This window comes from Augochlora pura, chromosome 6 (assembly GCF_028453695.1).
Source record: "Augochlora pura isolate Apur16 chromosome 6, APUR_v2.2.1, whole genome shotgun sequence".
Classification (NCBI taxonomy): Eukaryota; Metazoa; Arthropoda; class Insecta; order Hymenoptera; family Halictidae; genus Augochlora; species Augochlora pura.
Genome location: NC_135777.1, coordinates 18,616,168 through 18,634,079, shown reverse-complemented (window position 1 = coordinate 18,634,079; position 17,912 = coordinate 18,616,168).

The following is a 17,912-nucleotide window of genomic DNA, read 5'->3' as shown; positions in this document are numbered from 1 at the left end:
ACGATAATGTATTTACTATTTGAAGCCATTGTTCAAAATAAAATAATAAAATATCCTATATTCTGTTCTATCGCCAAGTGCACAGTTCGCACGAAAATACATTGGAGAATTGGTAAGATATATTTGAAAAAATTACGACTTTGCCGGAGAGTAATATAGGAATGCTAAAATGAATAAAACGAATTAGAAATTAATTTTGTCAGCGATGTCGAAGCGGTAGCGCATTTCCTCGAAACGATCTTCAAACGAGCACGGACAAAAGGTAAAACCAGAATCGGCGACCTTCGAAAGGTATACCGACACCTCGGTCGAGTGGGGGCTCGTTTGCAACAATAAAAATGCGGTCTATTATTTCAGAAACCGTCGGGCTTCTGTTGATTTTCCACGAATCGCTGTTTGACGTTCGCTTTTCGAAATGGTCTCGAAACTCCAATCGCGAGTAAAGACGCGAATGAATCAAGAAGCAGAGAACGTTAAAAATAATCGATTGCAATTATAGTTAGTATTACATGATTTTGCGACACTGTTTTAATTAAAATTGTCGAAACAGTTTTCCCGTGCAACGTTACGGCACTTACATCGATGCAACTTTGCAAGAGTACTCTGGTAAGTACATAAAATATTCCTACACGCAAGTCTGTCGAGGAAAACGTTTCTTTTCGTGCAATTTTCATAAACAATCACATTCATTCACGCGAGCGCATTTCTCAGTCTAATTATCCGACAACAAAGCTGCAACTCGGAGCACACCCTGTATCTGTTTCACGGCGGGTAAGTAGATACGTGGGCTCGAACTAAACGAGTGGTGCGCGTCTGCGTCTACGTGTGCACGAGGCTCCTCACGTGTTTGCTTACACGTGCGTCGCGCATATGGGCGTGAGGCACGCTCGCCCAATTTAAATATAATAGGATGACTCCTGTGGGAATGTCGGTGACACCGAGCCAAGGATTCCAAGGTCCTTTTTGTCCCGTGAACGAGAGAACCAAGAGCCGCGGCGGCGAGAAGGAGAGAGAGAGAGAGAGAGAGAGAGGCGGCCGCTCGAGTGCACAAACGTGAGTGCACTCGAGGATCTTTTTCATTCGCGCGGCGGGCCGACATATCGCCGCGACAAGATGTCTGCGATTAATATGCCGCTTCGACCGACCCTTTCAGCCGTTGTTTGCTTCGCGAGAGCCTCGCCGATCGGTGGATCCCCGTAATCGTCGATGCGCTTTACCTTGGCGCGCGTAAATCGTCGACTACATAATAAATACAGTCTGTCGTCGCCGGGTTACGTGGTACCCCCCTCCGGAGGTTTCACAATTAATTGCGGCGCCGGACAATAGAGCACGGGATGTATTGTCAAGAAGATTCGGACTTGATCGGATAGATTCGTAAACGAGCTGCAGATCTTGGGGGATCTTTTGTCTAGCGAATCCTCCGGGTGATTTATTAGCGTTGGACAGACCGCGGGACTTTATACGTTTGTTGTTCAATTGTTTCGTGAAATATAAATACATAGGAGTGTTAACAAAAGTTAATTGTGTAACTATTCTATTTTTACCACGGGGGGGACTTTAAATCGATGCGAATGGTTAACCCCTTGTACTGTAACTTTATGTCAGGTTCGTAATGATTTCGAACAGGATTTGTCTGTTATCAATACTTGATTATTAAGAATAATACAAATTTAGAATAGGTATACATTACGTTACTTTTACATGATTTTATTAAAGACAGTTAAAAGTGCATGTAATCGTAGGTCAGGGAATGAACACGATAAATACCGAGTCTCAACCACAATTTCTACGAAGTACTTTGATTAATGAAACTCAAAAAATTGAAATATATAGAATAAAATATATTTACCGAATAAAACATATTAAATTTGTTTATTTTTAAAGTATTTCATTAAGAAACCATTCCATCTGAGACCTGCTTTTTAATCTAACATCGTCGACTAGAGTTTGGAGCTTACTTTAAGGGTTGTTACTTTTATGAAACATTTTGTAAATACGTTCTTGAACTATATTTTCTGTCCGACACTTTTCCGAACCTATTAGGGTCTCCTGAAACGGTAACATTCTGAAGACTAAGCTCGTAGGAGGGCCAAAGGTGAACGCACGCGACCCAGGAGATTTCGTAGATCGGGCACGGGGATCATCGATTTTCGCCAGAATTCCGAGAATCGGCCCAGCCATTGACATTCAGCAACCGCGGGACCATTGCTCGGATGTAACGCATGCCTTCGTTTGCTTTCACGTCATGGCCATACTCATGGGGCGTAAGACCGAGCGCTCGCCTCTCCGTTCCCTCTTTCTCTCTCCGAGACTCCTCCGTTCCACCTCCTGCCATTCCCCCTTTTATTTCTTTTCAATTTCTTTCGATGTTTCCCGCGACACGAGTGCGCCCAAAGCGTGTACACACGCGTCGAGCGTGTCTCCGAGCGCCCAGCGGGAGACCCGTTCTGAACGGAGCTATGGGATCAGTGAACTTCCCCATGGCCGTGTCGCCGAATCGCGCGACCCGATCGTGCTTCCCTTTGCGAATCATCCGTGAACTATATACTGGGGAACCTAGATTATCGGAATAGAATTGAGGGCTAGGCGGTTCGCATAGTGGAGGCTTGATTACTGATACTTCAAGTTATGTCTTCTAAGAGACTGGGGTATGGATAGTAAAGGCTGGTTTGCAAACCGATCATAAGGTTATGGTACTACTATGAGCTAGGAAAATTATTTCAAAATACAATTAAAATAGCTTCGAGTACGAAGGGTTGATATACTGGAAATCAACCCCTTAAGGGTAGAATCAAAGGTAGGTAGAATCAAACCAAAGTTAGTGGATCCTGTGAAAGTGATTATTGCGATATTTTTCGGTTTTTCAACTATTGTCATACTTTGCGCGACTAGAATGGCCTTGAGTTATAAGTCGCTGGATTCGTCTTAAAATCGGCAATAATGTCATCGAAAAACAAATACATAGTTCCATTTGAAAAAACATCGATGACCTTCAAATCTCAAAAAATATGACCTTTAAAAAAATACCATTTCCGCCGCAACATGTGCACCTTCGAACCAAACAATTTGTTCCTCAAGCATTTTCGCGTGTCATTAACGAAAAAAGAGATATTGCTTTGTGACACTTTATTTGCCCCACCCTGTATATCTATAACAACTACCAAAACCGACATGTCTCGCTTCGGTATATATTTCTAAATTTCTTCGAGTACAAAGGATTAAAGTTGTTCTTGCGGACAAGGTAACCGCGGTCATTATCGCCGGACGCGATGCAAATTGGAAAGATGAGTAACTATCGATATAAAGTCAATGTCCTGGCCATGAGGTTTTACTGTTCTTTGCAAATGATTGGCCGCGTCTGAAGCCGCGATACGCGCGATCGCTAGGTGGATGTTTTGTGCGCACGCGACAAAAGCCAGCCTCGAGGCAGAAAAAGGGACCCGGGAGCCCATTCGCACTTTGTCACCATACCGATGCAACGACGTGGCCCGGCCACAGGATGCATAAATCACCGAGGATGACTGCACGACCGATGTTCAGCAACGGTGATTCAGAATCCGCCTGCTGATCGGTATTCGATTGCTTGTACCTCGGTGGCCCGTACAAGGAACGCCGATTTCGGGTGCGATGACACCCGGGGTCCGAGTAAACACGCTGCAATTATCAGCTATAGCGGAAATCTTTCGTTTTCGTGGCTGTGTAAATTGAAGACGCTGTTCGGCTAAGTTTTTGATACGACTCTGCTTTAACTTGGAGTTTACTGGAACCATTCGGACGAAAATTGCGAGCTATATGCGTTTATGATAAAAATAGTGCAATGATTAAAAGAATTGAAGAGTAGTGATGTATTTCATTTATCCATGTGCATAATCTTAATAGAATCTACTAATTATTCAGCAGAGAACGTACAGTTATGGTTAGTTAGTGAAATTAAGTATTATTGATTGCGCTTTCATGCATGAAACAAGTATACAGAAATCAATCATACTTTTTACAAGATTATGTCAAGGATAGTAGACAGTGTTCAGTTGGTCAATGATCAGTGAACCAGTAGTCACTGGATCAGTGGTCAGTGGATCACTGGTCAATGGATTGATGGTCAATGCACAATTGACCAATGATCATTATTAAGTTAACCAATGATACACTGATCTACTGTATTTCCTAAATCTTCATTTTTTTATATATCACCTAAACATATTTATAACGAACGCATAAAATTTCTTCAATCTACTAAGAAATCTAAATTTTCTCAATTTTCATCCAATTCAGTAATCAACCAAACAATAGATCGGTCAAGTAGATTTCTAGACGCTCTGCGCTATGAAGCATACTATGCGAAAATTTCTCAAGAAAAGTGCGACAACGGCAACATAAATACAGTATCGTGAAGCGAACACTTCGACAGACGCAACGTGGAAGGTTTCCTCGAATCGCCGTCGCGTTTCTTCGTAAAGACACCGGGCCAGATGAAAGAAAAATATCCGCGGGCGCCATCCCCACGGTGCATCCTAATGCCCGCGGGTTCGCGGCTGCATTCGAATGCACTCGTGCGTTCGGTACGCCACGAAGCGCCCGGTTCTTTATTTTGCGCTGGTTTATCGCCAGCCAGTCGCGTGTCGGACATGTATCTTCCGAGCTCTGTCCTTTTTATTGTTACCGTAGCTGCACGGGCGTCGCGTTAAATACGAATCCCGTCGACGTACAACTAACACCGAGCACGAGAGGACGACCGAACGTGCCCTCGGACCAAACCGGCGACGAACACCTCGTTGTTTTGCAACGGGTGTGGCGCGTTGACATGATCAGCGCACGCGTATAATGTCGTTGTTCCAACAGCGGTGCGGCCAGCACGAAAACAACGCGCGGTTGCTGACTTTTACGCGTTATTTAACTGCCTTGCGCCGCGCCGCTGCACGATCGGGCGTTTCGCATTGGTCCGGCTGACAAACAGAGTGCCAGTGCTGTTACCTGCACGTAAGGATTGGCAAAACCTGTCTGCGGTATTAAGCAGCCTCGTTAGACTGTCATGTTGGATAGTCTTGCCGGATTGTCTACAGAAACAGTCACGCTACACTGTGCAGACCAATCAGACTATTTAGTAAGAGACTTTAGTGAAAGTCTTCAACAAAGATAATCTACTAAAACCCTTCTACAAGATAGTACGCTGAGACTCTAATGAGATTGTCCAGTCAGTTTAACCGGCCATTGTTTAATAAAATAGTTTCGTGAAACTGCTTAATAAAACAGCTTAACGAAACTGTTTAGTAAGATAATCTACTGCGACTAGAGAACACAGAAATAGAAGAATAAAATAAATATAGTACAGGACTTAATACGAAATCAGAAGCTTGTTTACAAGGGTTGAAACAGATGCGAGCAACTACCCAGAGGATGCACGCGCGCGTACAAAGAGTTTGGGGTTATTTTTAAGTTTCCCGAGCCTCTCGTGCGGGTGGTTTGATATTTCGATCACGATAGAGACGCTGGGAATAGGAAACGTTCCTGTGGTCCTTACGGCCGCGGGTTCGGGCACATGTGCTCCGCGGGGACTGTACCTACCGTTTGCATATAAAAATTAGATATGCCATAGACGGTTCTCTGAATGAAACGTTGAATTATTCAAGCGATTTCCCGGTCCGCAAGGTCGGGACGCGGTTCGTCGCGTTACTGGAATCCCTTCGTGCTTTTCGAAATGCCGCCGGCACGCTCGAAAAAACCTTCGTGCAGAACGTATGGATGGATCTTTGTAGGACCACGTTGAGTTTCGATCGTCTCGGATGGTTCATCGAACGAAAGACACGAAAACAGCTTCTTCGTTAGCGGGACCGTTCTCTTGCGTACACTGTTTCCCCTTTTAGCGAACTTGGCTTCTCGGCTACCGAGAGTTTATCAGCTCTGTGCAGGGTGAAAGAGAACCGTAATGGCATCGGCAAGATTAATTTAATTATTAAGATACCGCACGTCGGATCGAAGTGTGTCTTACTTGCGATGATGTAACAGAGTTTTTAAGGGAAACGCTGATGGAAGCTTGCACAAAAATTGGTTTCTTTCGCCAAGGATTTCGTCATATTGTCGCACTGCTGCGAGCTGGATTGTGACAGCAAGTGAACATTGAATAAAATAATTTGGTAGAACTTTTGTAACCACTAGTGTACACTTCTGACCACTCGCAAGGAAAAATACACGTCGCCTTAAAAAATCTGATTTCAACAAAATATCTTGGAATTTAGTTTAGTCAAAAATTCTTGAATTATTAAGATTCGAATTTATTCGTCTTAGTCTAAAATTTTTGATACAATTCTTAGAGGGAGATGTATCAAATGCTAGTGGTGTAAGTTACGTAATTCAATTAAAATGACAGTAACGGCGACGCACGCGTTGCATCAGGTTACCGAAATGGACCGTGAAATTAGAAATTCGGGCCTAAGAAAAGACAGAAAAGACATCGCGGGACAAGTTGCGTCAACGACCGTCTGTGAAAGCGTGATCCCGATGCAATTGCTTTACACTTGATCGGCTTGTAAACACCGTTCCCACCGAGGAATGAATACTAATCGAAACAGCTGCTGTACACGATCTCGCGGAATCCCAACGAATTTTTACCGTTCGTCTTCGCACCTGGAAACCACCGAAACGTAAACGTCTTTTTAAGCAGAACACGAAGAAACGAAAGTTTATCCTTCGGCCGGATCGGCTGAAGTTCGCGATTCCACTTTGAAGAGCTCTTAAAAGAATTTAAGGGGCGCCGTTCTATCAATCGATCACAGTCAATAGTAGGAATCGTATCGTCTTTAAAATTTTCCACAGGAAATCTTAATCTTGCGTAAAAATCTGCAGCAGAATCACTTTGATCGCAAGTATGCGAGTCGAAACTCGCAGGATGTTGTGACAGAAATAAATGCATGAGATATAAAACAATAAAAAGTTTGAAAAAATTCCAGGCTACTATTATAGTTTTATCAATCAGTGGAAATTAGCGGAAGAAATACTCTTTGCTGACAATTTTAATTTGACATAAAAATGTACAATAGATGATATGATATGCGAGTCTAGGCATGCAAATAGTTACGCGAATCTCTTTAGCGGAGCTCGGATAGACCTGGAAGAGATCAGATCATAGAGTCCTCGGAGCTTATCGAAAAATCTGGCATCCGATTGCGAGATCGATGCGGTCTCAGGGTGACGGAGTCATTAATTCGTTCTGGGTATCCGCAGATTGAATTTAGAGTGGCCGGTTACATTCAGAGCGTGCACATGATCGAGGCGAGTCGAGCGACTTCCTACTGGCACCCGTTTCCAGCCGCTTCCGTCATTCGGTCGCATAAATCCGCGAAGCAAGTGAACGCAGGCACGTGCCTACGTGATCGTGTTTATCGAACCATCGGCCAAATACTTAGAAACGTGTTTCCACCTGGCTTTTCCATATCGCGGCCGACCGAACGGTCGCGGAACGTATAGAACACGACTCGCTGATTAATCGCGAATTAATTTGGTATTAAATCGGCGCAACCTGCTTGTACCTTTACAGCAACTTTTTAACGAAGTCTGCCCTCGAAATCTTTATTACCGTTATAAACTATTTATACGGAAAATTAATCGATGGAATACAGTACGAAAAGATTTAGAGAATTTAAAAATATTGCTGTACTGATTCAAATGACTCAGAGAAGAAATAAATATCTATGAACTTCCTGTTTCTTATATTTTCTTCAAAAATGCGCGAGCTACTGATTAATTCGGAAAAAAATTGATTATGCGAACACTTCTGCGGTATTTGTCATCGAAATCCAACTGGACGGAAATTATTGATATAACTGATAAATGTAACTGATAACCGCGGAATCGAGTAAAAATGATATCCTGGGAGCCCTTCAGGAAATTGCAGTCAATTCACTGCCACTTGACGTCCACTTTTCCTATTATACGTGATTCAACCTCGCTCTTCCATTCCGTTTTTTCGTCCAGCCATTTCCTTCCTATCATTTCACTTATTTCCGACTCCCTTTCAAACGGAACGGAAGAAAAATTTCCCGTGACGTCTTATTTCACGATGCAAGTATGCAATTTGCGGTTATACGACCGTCAAAATCATCTGTGATGGTTTCGCGCGACTTTTTCCGTAATCGATTACCAGGCTGCTGACCTCAACGTACATTTCCATTTTCCGAGACTGCTTTATGCATACCAGCCGTTAGAATTGAATTTATTAAAAATCATTTCCTACGGTAGAAGTACGATAAATATCTGACTAATCTTTATTATCTATTCATTTAATGCTATCATCATTATATGCGATATAGAAAAATATAATAGAAGGTTCAGTGTGAAATCATACATGATTCATGATACAATTACTATTGATAGCTTGAACCGGAAATAATAACGAATCACTTGCAACTATATTTAATAACTACGGATGACAAATACTGAAAGTACAGAGAGCAATTTTTCTTTTTACTAAAAGCAGTTTCGAAACAAAATTTCGACTCAATCAAAATTTCAATCTTTCTTCATTTATCTATAAAGTACTAAATTATTTCATCGCTTCTTTAACTGTTAATGTGGCTATTCTTATTCTTAATCGAACAGTAAAGAACACGGAATATTTATAATTGCCGTATCGAGTCACATTGTCGTATCAATAAGCAGAAATCGCGCCTCCTTTGGTCCAGCAACGATCTGCGAACAGAAGCTGATTCAAGCCCGATAACAATCGCTTCTCCGCGTTGTTAATTAAACAGTCGATCAAGACTGAGTCATTGATCGGTCTTTAGCCATCGAATTCCACGGCGCGTACGATTCCTAAAGAATCGACGCAATCCGATCGCCGAGAACCGCTTAGCAACCCATCTTGAACGAAATCTTCCACGGAAAAGGAAAAGAACAAGTGGAAGAAGAAGAAGAAGCTAGGAGACGTCGTATAGCTCCTGTGAGTCACTCATTGACTGAAAGACCTTTCCTTAAGCTGCGGCTACTACAGACTGACGTCTTTTTCGATTCACAGTGCACGTCCCACGCAAAGTAGTCTAACAAAATTAGTCTTAACAATTTTGTGGTACAGGGTAATTGATCACAGTCATGCGAGGAAAACAAGTTACAAATATTTTAACCCTTTGCACTTTGGTGACGAGGCATCACTATAATTGTTCCATCAGGTTCCAAGATAATTTTTATAGCAACAAAGTTTAGATTAAAAAATTGTTAAATAGCGGAATTGTTGGCATTAGTCTCAAAAATCAAAAATCAAGGGGTTAATAATCTCTAGCGAATCGGAGTAAGAAGACGTCAGATCAGTAGATTTCGATGTAGATAGTAAACTTGTAGAATTTAAGATAATATTCTCATTAATCAGGATTGATTACATTATTGGTTTATGAAGAATCCTTTAATTTAATTATTTAAGTATTAAGTATAACTTTAAGTATATTCCATTGTAAATTAAGACTCTATTAAATAGTGACTGTATTATAAGTATATTATAGTTGCATAGTACATTTCCACTTTTTCTCACAGAAGCACGTCACACATAATACGACAATTACAAATGTTTAAATCGCTTACTCATCAATGCTAATCGTTACTACTATTCTCGCAACTTAATTTGCAATTCTTTTACTTCGTTCAAACACTATGCCGTTACTATTCTTCGTAGCCACCCGTAACTCTTAATCTTATCCTTATTATTGTTAATGCTATGTATTGCTATTATTTTTATCATTGATAATATTACTAGAATTGCTACTGTCTTTATTATCTAGTTCTCATAATAGTATACTGATTGTTTCATCGCTATCTTGTTATTATAACTTTTTCCATCTTTCCATCTTCGTCTCGCTATTATAAAATTATTATTATTATTATAGCAAAGAATCTATCCCGTTGACAAAGTAAACATTATAATTATCGTATCCTATGTTACTTAAAAAGGAAAATAATGAGAGAGGTATTAACTCAGAAAATGTTTACAGCAAAACGCAAAGGAATTCGCAACAAGAACATTTGTTTATAACGAAGCACCGAGAGACTGAAAGACGAGACGGATGATGGGAGATGATGTTTTGCAAAGAATTCAGGATGACTGAAGCAACATCGCGGCCGAAGGATGCGGAGAAATTAGTGGAGCATGTCATAGACGCGCATCGTTCGGTGGCCTTTGCACGCGGATCGTCGCGTTGCATTTCAATCGAACGGAAAAGGGAAATGCAGCCGCGTCCCGGGAACCTTGCGCATAATTACGGCCGGGTCAATTCCGTGCATGGGAATTATTTATTTACTAGGCCGATTTCCGTCTGCGCGGAACGGAAGGACGAGCGCGATGACGTCCGCGAGATCTACAATGATAACGAGACGATCGGATTAAACACAGGACACGTTCCGATGATGCCGCGACGCTTTTAATACTCTGTGACGGAATCGCTTATATTTTGTAATCCGTCTGTCTTATTTTAGATTTTTTCAATTCGCATCGCCGTACTTCTGTAATCTTCCGATCTAAAAAAAAACAGAGATTTTGTAACTTTCCGCGAAAATAATGAATGAACCGTGAAATTCTGTATCTACCTTCTTTTTATAAATTGCAATTAAATATGCTTACAGATTAGTGGTATAACTAAAAAGACTGAAACTCGCTTAAAACCGTCATTAACAAAAAGAATGTTATTAAAGAAAAACAATAAAGTAAACAGCATTATTTCTTTCCCAAATACTTTCGTTCTCCCAAGAACGAATCAATTAATTTTGGTCAACTTTTCAGGCAAAATAACTCATTCCGCAACGCGATCATCCTAAGAAATCAATAAGTGGAACGAAGGAGCTGTTCCACGTGTTAAACGAGATGTTTTACGGAACTAGGAAGCGCGGCAAGAGAGATCAGGATTTTCGGTTGTTCAAAGTCCCGCGATCGAGGAGAAATCGGCCCGGTCGAAGCGGGAAGATGAATTTCCGCGGCGATCTATGACGCACGCGGGTACCCGGCTCGCGATGCTTTCGTTCCGGCCGTGCCGAGGAATTTCCATAAATTAGACGGCCTGATGGAGAACGTCTGCTCCGGCTTTCTGCCGCGCGACCAATTACTTAATTGTAACAGATTTCCTGCCGGCGCAATTGCGAGCGCACGGGCGGACTAGATTTCTCGCTACGATAAGAGCGCGCGCGTTCTCATGCGTACGCCTCGTAATTTCCCGATGATGCCGATGGGAAACGTCTTGGCCGATTTCTGTCGCGATCGCCGCACATTAAAAGATCTCTACCGCGAACTGCTAATTAGAGCAATTTAACTTGTCCACAACGAACGCTGTTTTTCTGAAGCCTCTCCTCGATAAGCTGGAAAACAAGTGTTTCAGCTTGGGAATTTTTGCAGACGATGTTGCACGATGATTCGATGAACTTAACCTTGTCGGTTGTTATGCGAGTTATTGCGAGCACGAATTTTATCATGAAAATATTTTTTATATCATGTAAAAGGTATTTAATGTTCCTATAAGACTTAATGAAAGGAAAATGGTATCGAAAATATTTTCTTCTAAACATCGGAAACTGACTGTATTTTTATATTTTAAATTCAACGTACTCGATTTTATGATAACCAGATGTGACGAACCAGTGACTTTCGTCCAGTCACAAGTTTTACGTAAGACGATAAGAAAAGAAATGATTTTCATGAAACCGCGAACGAAGATCTCGAAAGTCGTAATCGCGCCCAACTCGAACTAGAGGATGAGTAACGCTATCTTTAAGGAGAATCATTCGGGAACCTGTTCCTCGGCAACGACGGGACCAGTGCATAACACAGGACCACTTTTGCCGTAAAGAGGATAGTTTCCCGAGAAATCTGCCGGTCAGTTCGTCGTATTCCAATGACCTAATCTGCTCGCGTTCTTTTTCTCCGTGCCGAGCGAACGAGTTATGCAAATTCCTACGAGTTTCTAATCAGATCGAGCGGTGCTTTGTTTTTTGAAGGAGGTGCGCAATTCTGCTCGATTCCTGGATTTATCGGAACCCTGCGATCCCGGAGGAGATACGGCAAAACGTGAAACGGGTAAGATCCTTTTCCGTTGTTTGTCAATTTTTTAATACGTATATAATATATGTATAATATATGATATAATATACAATATCTAATATATGTATAATATACAATATCCAATATATGATATAATATAAAATAACTAATATATAATATAATATAAAATATCTAATATATAATATAATATAAAATATCAAATACATAATATAATATATAATATCTAATATATTATTTTTTAATAGATAAAAAATATAATATGTATCGTTTTTGCATAGATAAAAATTGTTTGTATACTACAATAAAGGACTCGGTACAGGAAGTGCTATTTATCATCAGCTAATGATTGAACACTGTGTCAACAACGGTATCTGTAAGTACCCTATCGACTTAATCGCTGATTCACTTTTTAAGAAATATGTAACTCGTGACACAGTGATGAATGGATACAAGACCTCGTTGCATTTTGTTTCCGCGGCGAATCCGTAGCGATCGAATCGTCCGTGCATAATATCGCTGGAGCGGACCCTCCCTCGATGCATAATTGAAGCCGATGCATACTTGTTGCACGGTAACAATCGTCGATTATCCCATCGATTGTTCCTGGCTCGCGCACGAGTTACAAAAAGGAGCTCGCGCGCCTTTCCTCTTTCGAGGAAATGCCTGCGTCACGTAACAGGTCATTTTTCGATTGCGCAATCAACCAGCTTTTCGACAAGTAATGGATCAATGAAGGAGGAAATCCTTAGCTCTTATTACGCTAAATCAACGTCTTCCAAAGCGAACCTTTCGTTCTTGCTCTATGAATATTCTTCCTAATTCATTCTGCTATAAATTTCTTCTGACCTTTTTCTGTTTGATGTTATTGTGACACTAAGACGCTATTAAATATTACCGTGACATAAATAAACGTAATATTCACATTTACTCATTATAAGATTGATAATGATTTTTCCTTTTTTATTCAATATACGTTCTGAATTGGATATCATTTTTTAATTCTTGTGAAGACAGCTTATAAATAGTTTATAATATGAAAGATTAAATTAGCACAAAATAAATTTAATAATATCGTATTAGTAACCATGTCGAATATCTAATCAAAGTACCGCAGAATTTAAATGATTTATTTAAAGCGTCTTTTAAAGAAGCTAGTCAGATGCAACACAATTAATTGAGTCATGTACTTCGATCGGGGCCGCCATTGCAACCATGTAGCATCGTGAAAACGTTATCGAGAGTTCGGCAAGATTTATCGGTCGATTTCTCGGGTCCTCGAGGCGAGATAAAGTTCCCCGAAAAGGACATTAGTCGTTAAGGGAAGTGCGTGGGCGTCGAGAAACTCCAAGCAAAAAGGAAAAAAATCGATTCGGGGGAGGGGGGGGGGGGGCGAGGAAGACATCAGGCTGGATCTGCGTGGCCGGCCACGCCTAAACATCATCCCGTAGCCAACCCCCTGATTTCTCGCCCCTAACTCCTAATCGTCTATCGATCTGCATACTCATTCTCGCGTCGCCGTCGCTATTCTTTTTTTCCATTGTTCAAGGTGATCGCGTGACAACGGCTCATGAAATCGTTTTCACGGCTAGACCTTGCGGACGAAAAATTTTGCGAAATTTTTTTGCGCACCATGATCGAAAGATTACAGTGATTCAGGGCACCGCGTTTGACGCTCGCGCGTTCGTCGCTGAATTGGGTTAAAAATCCGGGAAAACCGAGTGGCGGAGATTGCGATCGCCGGGCTCGTGACTTCTTTTTATTTTGTGCACGGGGATAAATGAACGACTTTGTTAACGCTTACGAGGAAGAAACCAGACTACGGTAAACAGAGTTTCATGAGAAACATGATCGGGAACCGCGAAGAGAGCTGTTTCCAAGAGAGATCGAGCGAGGCACGTCTCGCGACAGATACGACAAAGCCTGGGAATCAATTATTTCGCACGTTTCCGGAAAGATAATTATTGTTTGGTGGACAACGATCGGATCTAGACGGAGAAATTAACAAAGACACGGTGAAATACTATTTATAACGCTGTATTAAAAGCTTAACAATATATAGTCGTGATTAAATTTACGATGGCGAACACAAATATCTATAAAAATACCTTTAATGCAAAAGTTAGAGTTTAATGCGAAAGTATTATTATTATTATTATTTTTATTATTATTTCCTTCCTTTAATCTCGAATCGAATAATTAAATGTAAATCGAGTTAGGAATTGAAGATCTAATATTTCGTATACGATTTGAATGGATCTAACGTCATTTGAATAATAATCCCGATAACGCTAATCCTAGGAACGTTCCAGGGACGCCTATGCACCTTGCTTTTCTTTTATGGGAAGTTCCCATGCGTCGACGAACGATTGCGGTTCGCCGAAATTGATTCGCCAATTTCCGTGGTCAAAGTCTGCTTTTGTGCTTGTGTCCTTTCTGCAAGACGGCCCAGATACGATTACAGCCACGGTCCCGCTGCATTCAAATAGGCTTAGGACCGAATTAATGCAAATGCATTCCAAGATGACGATGCTGGTCCCGGGGTCACGGGGGTCAGCTGAAAAAGGAGACCCGCAACTTTTCCCTTTTTCAACCGCGAGCAAAACAACGCCGGAGCCATCTTTCTGTCTCCTTTGTTTCCCTTTGCCGACGATTTTCATTCGACATACTGGGTGTACCATTAACAGAGAGGATATTCGTCGTAAACGCAAAAGATAAGATAAACAAGGTATTCTATGAACAAATTTTGCAGATCTTGGTACGATTTTCATTTCTGGTCTTGGATCAAATGTTTCGCACCAATCATCGACCCTTAACAGACGAAATAATTTTTGTTTCTTGTATGTCTTTATTTAATTTTCTGTCTAGTTGTTGATAATTGAAGAATCAAATTTCCTTTCGATTTAGAAGAAATTAAAAACATTTGTATTTTACACATTTGGTGGGAAATCTTCACCATATGTCTATTTAAGTAAAAATACTTATTTTATTTTACAGCAGACATTTCGTTCAGAGCATACTTGTTAAACTGCAGACCTTCCTGCATATATTATGCATACATATAAAAATTTAAGAAATACAACTAAACGTGCATATTTATAAACGCCAATTACATTGTTATTATTATTCTACCTTCACTGCGAGGAATTTTTTGATTCGAATAAGACATGCTTTTCTTCTTCAGATTTTCATGAAAGACACCCTAGAAAGATCCCAATAATTATGGTTGTCGCAAGTAATACGTCCAGATCTCGCTTAAATCATTTCGCAGGAGCAAGTTCGAAACAAAAATGTTGCCCGCGTCTCCGTCGAATGGGAACGTTTTCATTCATGTTGCTTGGCCAGCGGCTCGCATTTTTCGTTCGAAATTCTGCAGCGACGCTGTTCCAAGAAAAATGAAATCTACGAGCACTTGTTGATAGAGCATGGATCCACAATCGCAGCTTCCGCGCCGCATGCCCAGTAACACGCGCCACGTGTCCGCATTCGAGGCACGCGCAGGATTCCTGCGATTTCGCGTACAACTAATGGGTCCCCGGGAACCGGGCAGATGAGAGATTATTTTTGGCAAACGGTGAGACGGGCCCAGAATTGCATTTTTCGGCCCGTTGGAATTTCATTCTTGGAACAGGGCTCCAACGGAATTCTGGACAAAGGCATAAATTCTATCGCAATTATTTCATCGAGTCTATATTCTGTTTCGTGTTTGCAAGAGTTTGGAATTAAAAAATCAATCGCGTCGCACAATAAAAGTGAACTATTTTTATAAAACGGAAAATGAAAAAGTTAATTTTATACTTTTGATCTTTTTAATCCTTTGACTCTCAGGTATCGCTAAGAACTTTTTTATTAGCTAAATTGTTTATATTTAAAAACAACTGTTACAAGGGTAAATGTTGTACGAGTCGCAGGATTCAATTTCTAATGCATAAAATGCACTAAAAAGAGCGTATAAAAAAGAAATAAAAGAAACTATTTTTTATTTAGAGGTAAAATATCTTCGAGTGGAAAGGATGGCTTCAAAGATTATAAAAAATTCTGGTTTAAAGATTAGCCGGAACAATATCGTCGTTTCAAAATCGTCGATGGGTGACTCATGTTCTCGTCCAAGTCCAATGTTCCGGTTTCTAGATGCCGTCTCGCAGAAGCTCTGTGCATAAAAAAAAATACAGTTTCACGGAAATATTTCCGTAAATAAAACAGAAATCACGTTCGCGACCGCCGCGCGGAGATACAAACAAAATATTTCGCAATCTAATTCGTGCTCGTACAACATTGTCCTGCAATGGTTCCCAGTAACCAATCAACAACAATATGTAACTGGATCGTATAAAGAAGCGGGGGACTCTCCTTTGTATTATTATTTCGTCCATGTTTCTATGAATTGGTTATCTCAACACGCAATGGTTTTTGTATTCGAAATGGAACAAAGAAACCCGAGTCCTCCAAACTTCCACGAAGCTTCTTTAAAATTGTGCGAACTAACTTTATCGAGGAATTTGCTATTTCTGTGCCGGCAAGATAAAGATAATTAAAATAAAAGAAGAGTAAAAAAATCTTTCCCTTACGCAAAAATTTATTTAGAAAATTAACTTCTACGTATTCGAGTGTCTAGTAGATAATGCTGTAAAAAATACATATTTTTAAAATTTTATCTTGAAGATTACTAGTAGTTGATGTTCATGACCCACCCCCTTTTCTTTTAATTTTTTCAAAAGCAGAGGTAGTTAGTTGACAATGGATCTATTTAGAAAATCTTTTAAAAAATTCACGGTGCCTCTGTGTAATGAAACTAGACGCGTATACAAAGGTAGGATTAGAAAAATAACAATAGTATTGAATATTGTCCTTTGAGAACGTAGGACAACGATTTCGCCGGTATATGCGCGTGTGATCGAGGAAATAGCGGCACGACGCACGAACCCCCATACAATTTATGAATCAGCAGGGTTTCTAAACCACTTTTGGTTCCCGGGAATTCTTTCAGCAATGCCGACGACCGCAAGCTTCGTTCTGAATCGGGATCGCTGCACGGTTCCCGAATGCAAACGAATCTGCCCACGGGTGACTAACTACCATACCGATTCAACTTCGCCGGGTGCGCGCTCTTTTTATGATTTACGTCTGGACAATATTGAACGTCATCGCGGTGAATCAATCTAACGATAACCAAGACCCCATAATACCGAAAAGAACAATTTCTAGTAATTTTCTCGAAGATGCGTACTATAGCAATTATTTTTAATTTACCTTCCAAGTCTGAACGAGCCAAACATTCGACAAGGAATATGAAAAATATTTCGAAGAAAATTATTTAAAGTAATTTACTGACTCAGACAAACGTGTGACTACGCGATTCGTATAATTTTTCTTGTTCTTCTAAGAAACGATTACGGTGGACGAAGTTCTAATCAATGCAACCGTTCGTTTCTTCTGCATAATCGATGATCGTTCGACGTGTCGAATTACTCGCAGACCGTCGAGACAAAGTAAACGCCGCTGAAAAACGGGTTTTCGAAACTGTGCTCGCCAGGATGAAACCGTGTTTTGCCGTGTCTATTGCGCGGGAGCCCGGCAAAACCGTCTGTGCATCGTGTCCAACGCGACGGGTTTCAGCAATTCTTCGCGGTTCGCGAGCCGTGCTTAAATTATATCGACACAACCACCTCTTCGTGTGTTATCGAGATTCAGTCTGCCTAGATCGGAGAAGAAGGTAACGGAACCTTGCGGGTTTCTCTTAAACGAAAGTGTCACATTGTTCTCATTTATCTTACTTTGGAAATCTTGAATCCTTCAACTGGTTTGCCATGATCGGAGAATAATTATTTTAATGGCAAGATACGGCAATTCATAAATAATTTGTCTATAGAGAGAGAGGAAGAGAGAGAGA